Source organism: Megalobrama amblycephala, unplaced genomic scaffold (genome assembly GCF_018812025.1).
Source record: "Megalobrama amblycephala isolate DHTTF-2021 unplaced genomic scaffold, ASM1881202v1 scaffold484, whole genome shotgun sequence".
Taxonomy (NCBI): domain Eukaryota; kingdom Metazoa; phylum Chordata; class Actinopteri; order Cypriniformes; family Xenocyprididae; genus Megalobrama; species Megalobrama amblycephala.
Window position 1 is genome coordinate 34,517 of NW_025953405.1, and position 10,775 is coordinate 45,291.

The following is a 10,775-nucleotide window of genomic DNA, read 5'->3' on the forward strand; positions in this document are numbered from 1 at the left end:
CCCGGTTAGGGTTTGTGTTTCACTGAGTGCATCACCTGTTGGATTGCACACTCAGGTTGAGTGTAGAGAGTCTTATTCTGGTTAGAATAGTATGATCTCTGCTAGCTCCCAGTCAATCATGACCACAGCAGCTGTTTTGCATTTGCTGTTAGATTGTTGGCTCTTTATTGTAGCCTCTCTCTTAATACAGCTTGTTTTTTGGGTGCTGTTGGTTTTCAATCACGAGTTTGCTCACGTATTTTAGCACTGCCTCAGGCTTATGCTCACGTTGTCTGAGGTGGTAGGCCAAGTAGGCCTTCCTTAGACCGTGATAGCATATTTACGTGTACTGGGTACATTGCCTGTTGGAATGTGTAGGCTTAAGCTCAGGTTGTGTAGCTAGTTACCCACAGTTATCGTGTTATGGTGCTTAAAGTAGTAGGCCTTGCCAGGCCTCCTTTGTAGCCTCTGTGTTGGCCCAGCTGGGTTGGTTATATCTAGACTCATTCCATGGTTGAGTCGTGTCTTATGACTCACGCTGCCATCGGCCACGCCCACCACGGATTGCTGGTCCCAGATGCCTTGAGCAGCCTTGGAAGGCTTTTTTCGGAAGGCCTCTTTTAGGCTCAGCTCGGGCGGTTGGCCATAGGGAATGCTGTCACTGACAGCCTTGGGAGGAGTTTCTCCCAGCTTTTCTCTGGAACTGCGGACGTTTGTCCAGACATTTGGCTTGCACTCTCCCCTAGCATGGTGGCGTGGTTATATCATTCCCCAATGCGATTGAATGCAGAGTTGAAGTTCCCTTTCGAAAGGGAATGTCTCAGGTTACATATGTAACCATAGTTCCCTGAGAACAGGGAACAAGACTCTGCGTTTCCCTGCCATGCTTCGGGTTGCCTGCTGAACAGTCCCTCAAAGACGAGAAGGTGTTGACTGCTTCCTCAGGTGCTCCCTTTATACGTCATGGTTCACGCCATATGACATCATAGGCTGTCGCCGGCCAATAGGATTGGAGTGTTGTGATTCTTAATTTTTAATACGTTAAATATGTTTAATCGAGCGCAGCGTTAGTTCAGTCAGGCCACGTAGGCATAGTGCCACGACCAGCTGACGTGGTCAGCTGTCAAATCGCTCCAATCACTACCATTCTCCTATTAGACACGGGACATATATACGTGGCATCGCTGCTCGGTAAGTATGCTCAAACTGCTCGCAAGCTTTGCGGTACAGTGACAAACAGCATTAATAATAATTTAAAAAAATAAATAAATAAATAAAATACATTCACGTTATTTCTTGCACATCTTACTGCTGCTTTCTGGTTATGGATACTTCGGACATCCTAGGACAAATCCTATCTGAAGAGTCTCCGGACGAGATCCCTGATCATTACACCGAAGACAGCGATCCAACCCAGCTAGTGAGACGCAGCTCTAGGATAGCAGCAAGGAATCCTTTTTCCATCAACGAATGGCCCAAAGAAAGGATCTTGGCCACCTTGTACTCTCTCAATGTACAAGTACCTCCGAATCTGAATCACGATCAGCTCTTGTATCTTTTACAAGAAGTCAATCAAGACCCGCAGCCCCCATCTACCAATGTAGTATCTTCTCTTCCCCGATCTACCGGCCGTAAAGCCACGGAGAAAAGAAAAAATACATCCTCTGATCAAACGTCTCCAACTCCAAAGAAGGTTAAACCATCTAATCCTTCTCAAGCTCTAGCACAACTGGGAGACGACAGGGTTCTCGCAGCGCTGCTGTCAATCCAAGGAACCCTCTCCGACATGGACAACAGGATCCAGGCGCTGGAATCGCAGCGCTTGGCTTCTGCACCTCGGGCGATGTTTGACGGGCAGACTTCCAGCTCGACATCAAACTGCGCCCTTACTCCCGACTTGGCTCTTCCTAGAAGATCTCTCGGATCAGCTTTACCTGCCGCTTCCACCGGGGTGCCCTTTTTCCCCCCAGCAGTTGCTATTTCTCCCCAACTGCGTGCTCAAATCCTGTCAGGTAATGACATTAACTTGGTTAAAATATTGCTATGCGCAGGAACTAACGAAAGAAGGATTGTGGATTGTGGGGACATTTCTGTCATTCTTAAAGATAACGATCCAAGACTTACCAAAAGTTTAACCATGGCAGAATTTAACGTTGCTTTCGGCGTGTTCAGAGACATTATCTGTGAAGTGTATCCAGACAGGAGAAAGGAATTAGATACCTATCTAGCCATCATTTCGGATCTCGCAATGTCTTACGGAGGTACTCTTTTCTACGAATACCACAAATCATTTTCATCTAAAGCAGCAATGTACATTCAACTATTTAATCAGCGACTGGACTGGTCCGTGGTCGATCTGGCACTCATTAGCAGAAATTTTACAGGCCACCGAGCACTGTCGTGCTCACTCTGCAGTTCGTTTTCCCACTCCGCATCTCTCTGCCCTAAGGCCGCTTCAACTCAGGACACTAGCGCTTCGGCGCCAGAACAGGTGAAGCCTGAAAGACAAACCCCTCTTTGCTATAATTTCAACGAGAAAGTTTGTACTCATAATAACTGTAAATATTTTAATGCTTGCAGCTATTGCGGGAACAGTCACCCGAAGTTTTCTTGTCCACGCCGCTCAAAATTCCAGAAGAAATAATAAAAAAAAAAAAAACGCACACTGCATTCTTGTAGTATTCGCATGCTGCTCATACCCCTCATGCCAATCTCAGGGGGACATGCTGCTTCGTGCTCTTCCGACAAAAAAAAAAAAAACACTCTCCCGCTGGAGAGAACACTTTTTGCTGCTATATTTGAAGGGGTCTGCTGTTCATCCCTCAGCGAGGGAAGAACACCTCTCGTAAAAAAAAAAAAAAAAGGGACTGCTGTTTTCTCCCACTGGAGAGAACACCCTTTGCTGCTATAACTGCAGGGGCCTGCTGTTCATTCCTCAGCAGGGGATGAACACCCCTCGCTACTTAAATTTAAAGAGGGGCTGCTATTCTCTCCCTCCTTCTGATGGTCAGTAGGCTAAATTAAGAATATCTTAATAACATTGTCTTTTCTCTTTTGCAGGAATGGAACAAGTATGGTTTGGGGGGTTCTACTTCGGGCAAGTAATACTTCTCATTATGTTTGGGGGGTTAATGTTAAAGCTCTTGTATGTTCAATTAATTTTGGAGCAAGAACCCCCATAAGGAACCATACCGCCAAAGATAATTGTGTTCAATAAACTCAAGTAACTTGCCAAAGTGGTCCTGTCTGAAATCGAGCGCAGCGTTAGTTCAGTCAGGCCACGTAGGCATAGTGCCACGACCAGCTGACATGGTCAGCTGTCAAATCGCTCCAATCACTACCATTCTCCTATTAGACACGGGACATATATACGTGGCATCGCTGCTCGGTAAGTATGCTCAAACTGCTCGCAACCCTCCCTCCCTCCCCATTATAAGCATGAGCATATTACTGTGCACCTTCTGGTTGTCGCCTTCTTTTGTTTCAGATCACTAAGGCTTTCAAGTCCCGGCTGGCATGGACCTCACTGCTGAGACACTCATCCTCATAACCACGCTACATATAGACGTCCCACTGCCATATCTACATGATACCATGTTCGCTTTTAAAAGACATTACTAGTGTCTTAATTGTCTATGTATTTCTAAGCTGATGGTTCCGGGGGGTTAATGTTAAAGCTCTTGTATGTTCAATTAATTTTGAAGCAAGAACCCCATAAGGAACCATACCGCCAAAGATAATTGTGTTCAATAAACTCAAGTAACTTGCCAAAGTGGTCCTGTCTGAAATACATTTAATGTTTTAATACGTAATTTTTTTGCGTTAAATATGCGTTAAATTATTTTAACGCGTTAAGGATTTTGAATTAATCGCATAAGTTAACACGTTAACATTGACAGCTCAAATATATATATATATATATATATATATATATATATATATATATATATATATATATATATATATATACAGTACAGTCCAAAAGTTTGGAACCACTAAGATTTTTAATGTTTTTAAAAGAAGTTTCGTCTGCTCACCAAGGCTACATTTATTTAATTAAAAATACAGTAAAAAACAGTAATATTGTGAATATTATTACAATTTAAAATAACTGTTTTCTATTTGAATATATTTCACAAAAGTAATTTATTCCTGTGATGGCAAAGCTGAATTTTCAGCATCATTACTCCAGTCTTTAGTGTCACATGATCCTTCAGAAATCATTCTAATATGCTGATCTGCTGCTCAAGAAACATTTAATGTGTACAATAGTACAAAATATTTGTGTACAATATTTTTTTTCAGGATTATTTGATGAATAGAAAGTTCAAAAGAACAGTGTTTATCTGAAATCTAATCTTTTGTAACATTATAAATGTCTTTGCTGCCACTTTTGATTGATTTAATGCATCCTTGCTGAATAAAAGTATTCATTTCTTTAATTTCTTTTCAAAAAAATAAAAATAAAAATTCTTACTGACCCCAAACTTTTGAACGGTAGTGTATAATGCTACAGAAGCTTTGTATTTCAGATAAATGCTGTTCTTTTGAACTTTCTATTCATCAAGGAATCCTGAAAAAAAAAGTACACAACTGTTTTCAACATTGAAAATAATCATAAATGTTTATTGAGCAGCAAATCAGCATATTAGAATGATTTCTGAAGGATCATGTGACACTGAAGACTGGAGTAACGATGCTGAAAATTCAGCTTTGCATCACAGGAATAAATTACTTTGTCAAATATATTTAAATAGTACACAGTTATTTTAAATTGTAATAATATTTCACAATATTACTGTTTTTTACTGTATTTTTAATTAAATAAATGTAGCCTTGGTGAGCAGACGAAACTTCTTTTAAAAACATTAAAAATCTTAGTGGTTCCAAACTTTTGGACTGTACTGTATATATATATATAGTTTGAAAGTTATTTTGGGCCTCGGCCCCTTTAAGGGAGCGTGCTTGGGAAGAGGAGAGAAGCGAGTTGTATGAGAGTTAGGCAGCAGTTCATGCATGTCGATACTTCTGATTAAAGAAAGAAACGTGAATTGTCATTGCAAAAGTATTGGGACACCCCTCCAAATCATTGAATTCAGGTGTTCCAATCACTTCCATGACCACAGGTGTATAAAATCAAGCACCTAGGCATGCAAACTGTTTCTACAAACATTTGTGAAAGAATGGGTCGCTCAGTGAATTCAAGCATGGAACCGTGATAGTTTACCACCTGTGCAATAAGTCCATTTGTGAAATTTCCTCACTACTAAATGTTCCATGGTCTACTGTTAGTGGTATCATAACAAAGTGGAAGCAATTGGGAACAGCAGCAACTCAGCCACGATGTGGTAGGCCACATAAAATCACAGAGCGGGGTCAGCACATGCTGAGGTGCACAGTGTGCAGAAGTCACCAACGTTCTGCAGAATCAATAGCTACAGCCTCAAAACTTTATGTGGCCTTCAGATTAGCTCAAGAACAATGCGTAGAGAGCTTCATGTAATGGGTTTCCATGGCTGAGCAGCTGCATCCAAGCCTTACATCACCAAGTGCAATGCGAAGCGTCAGATGCAGTGGTGTAAAGCACGCCAACACTGGACTCTAGAGCAGTGGAGACGTGTTTTCTGGAGTGATGAATCACACTTCTCTGTGTAACAATCCAATGGACAAGTCTGGGTTTGGTGGTTGCCAGGAGAACGGTACTTGCCTGACTGCATTGTACCAAGTGTAAAGTTTGGTGGAGGGGGATTATGATGTGGGGTTGTTTTTCAGGGGTTGGGCTTGGCCCCTTAGTTCCAGTGAAAGGAACTCTTAACCCTCTGGGCTCTGAGGATTTTTGGGGCCCTGGAGAAGCTTTGACATGCCCTGAAATTTGTGCTTTTTTCAGTTGTTCATAAACATATAAATGGAAAAAGTGTCATTATACTGTATTCAGCACAAACTAGACTACCATAATATGTGAGAAACATGTATGTTTGTGTTTTTGAAGGAATAACATTTATGCGTGGTTATTGAAAAAAACAAAAAACTTAAGTCACTGAAATAAAGCCAAAAAAAAATAAAAAAAATAAATCTGTGTTCACAAGTTTTTGCTTCAAAATTATGTAAAAATTATCCTGCCTACTCATTCATTTACTCACAATATATTGATTTAGTTTTTGTAAGCCACTTTTTGTCAAGAAACAGAGTATGTGTGGAGGCGTGAATCATCATGAATAATGGGTCATTCACACCTGAGAAGACAAAAGAATCACATAATAATGACCTGAAATGACTTGCATATTAATGAGGCCTTTCAGTCAAGTAGGCTGTGAAAAAACCCTCTGTGAACATGTCTCAAGCTCATCATGGTGTATATCAAACATACAGAAAAAAACAGCAATACTGTGAAATATTATTACAATTTAAAATAATGGTATTTTATTATATACTTTAAAATATAATGTATTTCTATGATGCAAAATGTTTGAACAATTATTTTACCTCTATGGCATTTTATATAGGCTTTTAGCTTAAAAGCATGCATATTTGGAGAAATATTGATGGATTCTCATGTTTATGTCAATTTTCTATACAGAGGAGTAATATTTATTCAATATTTATTGTCATCACTATGAGCGCTGGATACTGTGTTTTCAATTCATACTTGCAGCCGGAGGGCGCTCTGTACACCTTTAGTCCACAAATTAATCTAAAGAAGAACAGGATATTCCAGGAACTAACGGCATGTCTTCCAGAGGTCTCTAACCATGGCTTTAACATACAGATAAACACTTTTCAAGACAATAAATACACAATTGAGATGACGTATGCATGTATTGACTCAGAATTTGCGTCTCAATAGCACTGGCTCCATGGGCGTGGCCGCATTAGTGGATAATGAGCTGAATAACGGGCGTCTGACTTGTGTCTCTTTTCATACAGATTACATAAACACAGAATTTTTGTGTTCAATTTGACTTACATGATTTAAAACCTGACATTTCAACGTTTCTTTAGACATAAGTCTAATTTTTTTGTGATAAGTTGTGATTAGTTAGTTTTTTGCGATTAGTTTTTTGTGTAAGTTACACTTCATTTTCTGAGAACTATCAGATTGTAGTTCGTTCAGAGGGAGACGACAGATCACGCATCATGTTAGCTTTCTTTATTTTGCAAAAAGCACAACATTTTGTTTTTACTCTGAGTGTGCACAAATAAAAGAAAATATTCCAAAGATTAAAATGGTGTATAACTCTTAATTGTATGTGCAACATTGATGGAACATTTTGAGTCTCTTTCACACTGGTAAGAAAAAAACCACGGTGGTATTGCTGGCGTGACCGCCGACCCGAGGGAGTTAATGCTTCAGTATACTAAGACATTTTGGACAATTTCATGCTCCCAACTTTGTGGGAACAGTTTGGGGATGGCCCCTTCCTGTTCCAACATGACTGCGCACCAGTGCACAAAGCAAGGTCCATAAAGACAAGGATGTCCATAAAGACATTGGTGTTGAGGAACTTGACTAGCCTGCACAGAGTCCTAACCTCAACCCGATAGAACACCTTTGGGATGAATTAGAGCAGAGACTGCGAGCCAGGCCTTCTCACCAATATCAGCGCCTGACCTTACAAATGCGCTTCTAGAAGAATGGTCAATAATCCCCATAAATGCTTCTAAACCTTGTGGAAAGCCTTCCCAGAAGAGTTGCAGCTATAATAGCTGCAAAGGGTGGACCAACTCCATATTATACCCTACGGATTAAGAATGGAATATCATTAAAGTTCATGTGCACATAAAGGCAGGAGTCCCAAAAATTTTGGCAATATAGTGTATGTGGATACCAGTGACATTCACGAACATATATTTTTCTGCAAAACACTGGAGGGAAGAACAACTGGACAGGATATTTTCAACATTGTTAGTTCGTTTTTCTGAGAACATGAAATCAGCTGGAAATCCTGTACCAGTGTGTGCACTGACGCAGCAGCATCAATGAAGGGTTGTTTCAAAGGCCTCATCGTGCACATAAGGCAGAAGAATCCTGACATCCTGTGGACACACTGTGTTATACACAGAGAAGCCCTGGCATCAAAGAAGATGAGCCCAGAGCTTAATTCCGTTTTGAATTATGCTGTCAAGGCAATAAACTTCATAAAGTCGTGACCACTGAATGGACGTCTGTTTTGGAGATTATGTGATGGCATGGGATCTGAACACACCAAACTCCTTTTACACACCGAAGTCCGTTGGATTTCGAGAGGCAGAGTACTGAATAGGCTGTTCGAGCTACAAAATGAGTTGTGTTGCTTTTTTTCAGACAGTGCGTCCCCTCTTGCCTCTTTGTTTAAGGACAATAATTGGATTGCCAAACTAGCATATCTAGCAGATATTTTTACTAAACTGAATGAGCTGAATCTCAGTCTGCAAGGCAGGGACACTACGATTTTGAAACTTTATGACCGAGTTGGTGGTTTTCTCAAGAAAGCGGAGCTGTGGAAGAGACTGTGTGCAGAGGGCAATTTTAGCTGTTTTCCTCAGTTTGATAGCTTCGTCGTAAGTGAGAATATGGAGAGAGACACAGTAAAAACCTTTCTGGATGGACACTTAGCTAACGTGATTTCTAGTTTCAAATCATACTTCCCTGATGTAAGAGAGAAGTCTGAGCAACTGGATTGGGTTAGAAACCCATTTAACACTTTCCCAAAACAACCATGGCATGCTACCTGTTCACTTGGAGGAACTACTGGATTTATCCACAGACCGTGGGTTGACTACTTTTGGGAAGTTTTGGGTGTGTGTGAGGAAGGAGCACCCTGAGCTAGGGAAAAACGCTTTGGAACACCTACTCCCATTTGGCTCTACCTACCTCTGTGAAACATCATTTTCAGCAATGACCCAGATTAAAGAGAAACAAAGAAACAGTCTTTGCCTTGTAAATAGTCTGATTATAGTTGTAGCTTCCCTACCACCAAGAATGTCAAAGATCTTTAAAGAAAAACAGGCCCATGTATCCCATTGAAAGGATCACTGACAAATGGACACAAATGGGCATACTAGACTTGTATAGAGACATATATGAAAACTGAACTGTTAGCTAATACACACACTGAAACTTGAAACACACTGGAGAAAAAAAAGTTTAAAAAAATAAAATAAAATTAACTGTTGAAAAATAGTTAAAATGATCAAAATGAACTTTTATTCAACTGAAAAACACTGATTTATCTTTTACTGCTATGCTAAAATACTTAAGAGATTTACATAGTTGCGTAAAGCTACACACAGAAATGTTTATAAGAAATAAACCTGCTTGGGGGGCATCAGATATAATAACTGTCTCACTGTCATTCTTATTCAGAACTCAAACTGGCACCTGCTGGCTGCTATACTGTTTCTAGAGCCTCTGGGCTCCCTATCATTTCACTGTATTTTAAAGCAAAATGTTGTTGTCTGATCAAGGGGTACTTGGCTTGAAAAAATCCTAAAAAGGGGTACTTCAGCCAAAAAAGTTTGAGAACCACTGATCTACTGCACATTTAAAATTAGATTATTATAAATATTGATCTATCAAAACAAAACTCGCTATGCTTCATCAACACCAAGATCTGAGGGTATGTGCAAAAGTTGGGAACAGCACCACCTACATGTCATGAGATTTGAAAAATGGTTATTTTTTGAATATAACTTTGTCAGAAAATAATGACTTTGACATATTGACACAAAATTACATGGAGATCATCAAAAACATGTCCTAAAGGTACCTGAGAAGTTTGAATACAGCACCACATAGTGTTCCAGAGATATAAGGACTTTTTGCAAAAATGCTTATAACTTTTAAAAACATTGTCGAAAATTTGTTTTCTTGGTGTCATTATTGTTCTTGGTTTTATGCCAATCAAGATGACATCTTGTCATTTTGCATGATTTTGTTTGTCTGCCAAATTTGGTCCAATTTTGTCCAAAATCTGATTAGATGATCTTTAGGTTGAGCAGCACAGAAATGACAGAACGGATTTTTGATATTCGAGAAATACCTCTCTGAAGTTGACTGTGCCTGTTTGATATCTCATGTTAGTTAGCTAAGCAAGTTAATTGGTTAGCATGCTAACCATTTGCCATTCTTTCTAATGTATCTTCTCTTCAGCTATCATTAGGTCAGCATTAACATTAGCTCAACAAGCTAATCGGTTAACGTGCTAAGTAATGTGCTTGTGTCTCCTCATTGTGAGCAATGAACACTTAACCAGACAGTTGGGGGTTTGATTCCTGGTACAACTTTATAAAAGTGTGAGTAATGTTGTCACTTTGATTCTTTTATTATCTGGGTAAGCATTTTTCCAATCTTTCTTCCTCCTGCATTAGAAACGTGTTTTTGTTTATTGTTTGTACATTCTGAACTTCTGTTCGTTTTGAGTTCATTCTCACCTTACCTTCTGAACTAAAATATGTTTTTCATGTACATTCTTTTATTTCTCTTAAATTCTTTGATACAAAGCTACCTACAAATGATGAATGATATAAAAAAGTATTTTATACTATACAGTATATATTAAAGTTAAAATTATTAAAGAAGACATTAAATCTAAAGAAGTGTAATGTTATTAAAGATTATAGAGGTATTTATATTTAAATAGATCCCTCGGCTTCCAAGGTAGTGTGCTCACAATTAATATTTACAGAAGATTTGCATGCAGTATACATGACATTATTGCATATAAATACAGATTAGACAAATTATTTTAAAGTTTGTTTATTATGTTATATCCAACAAATCATTGTGAATACTTACAAAAATTAATGCTCATTATAGC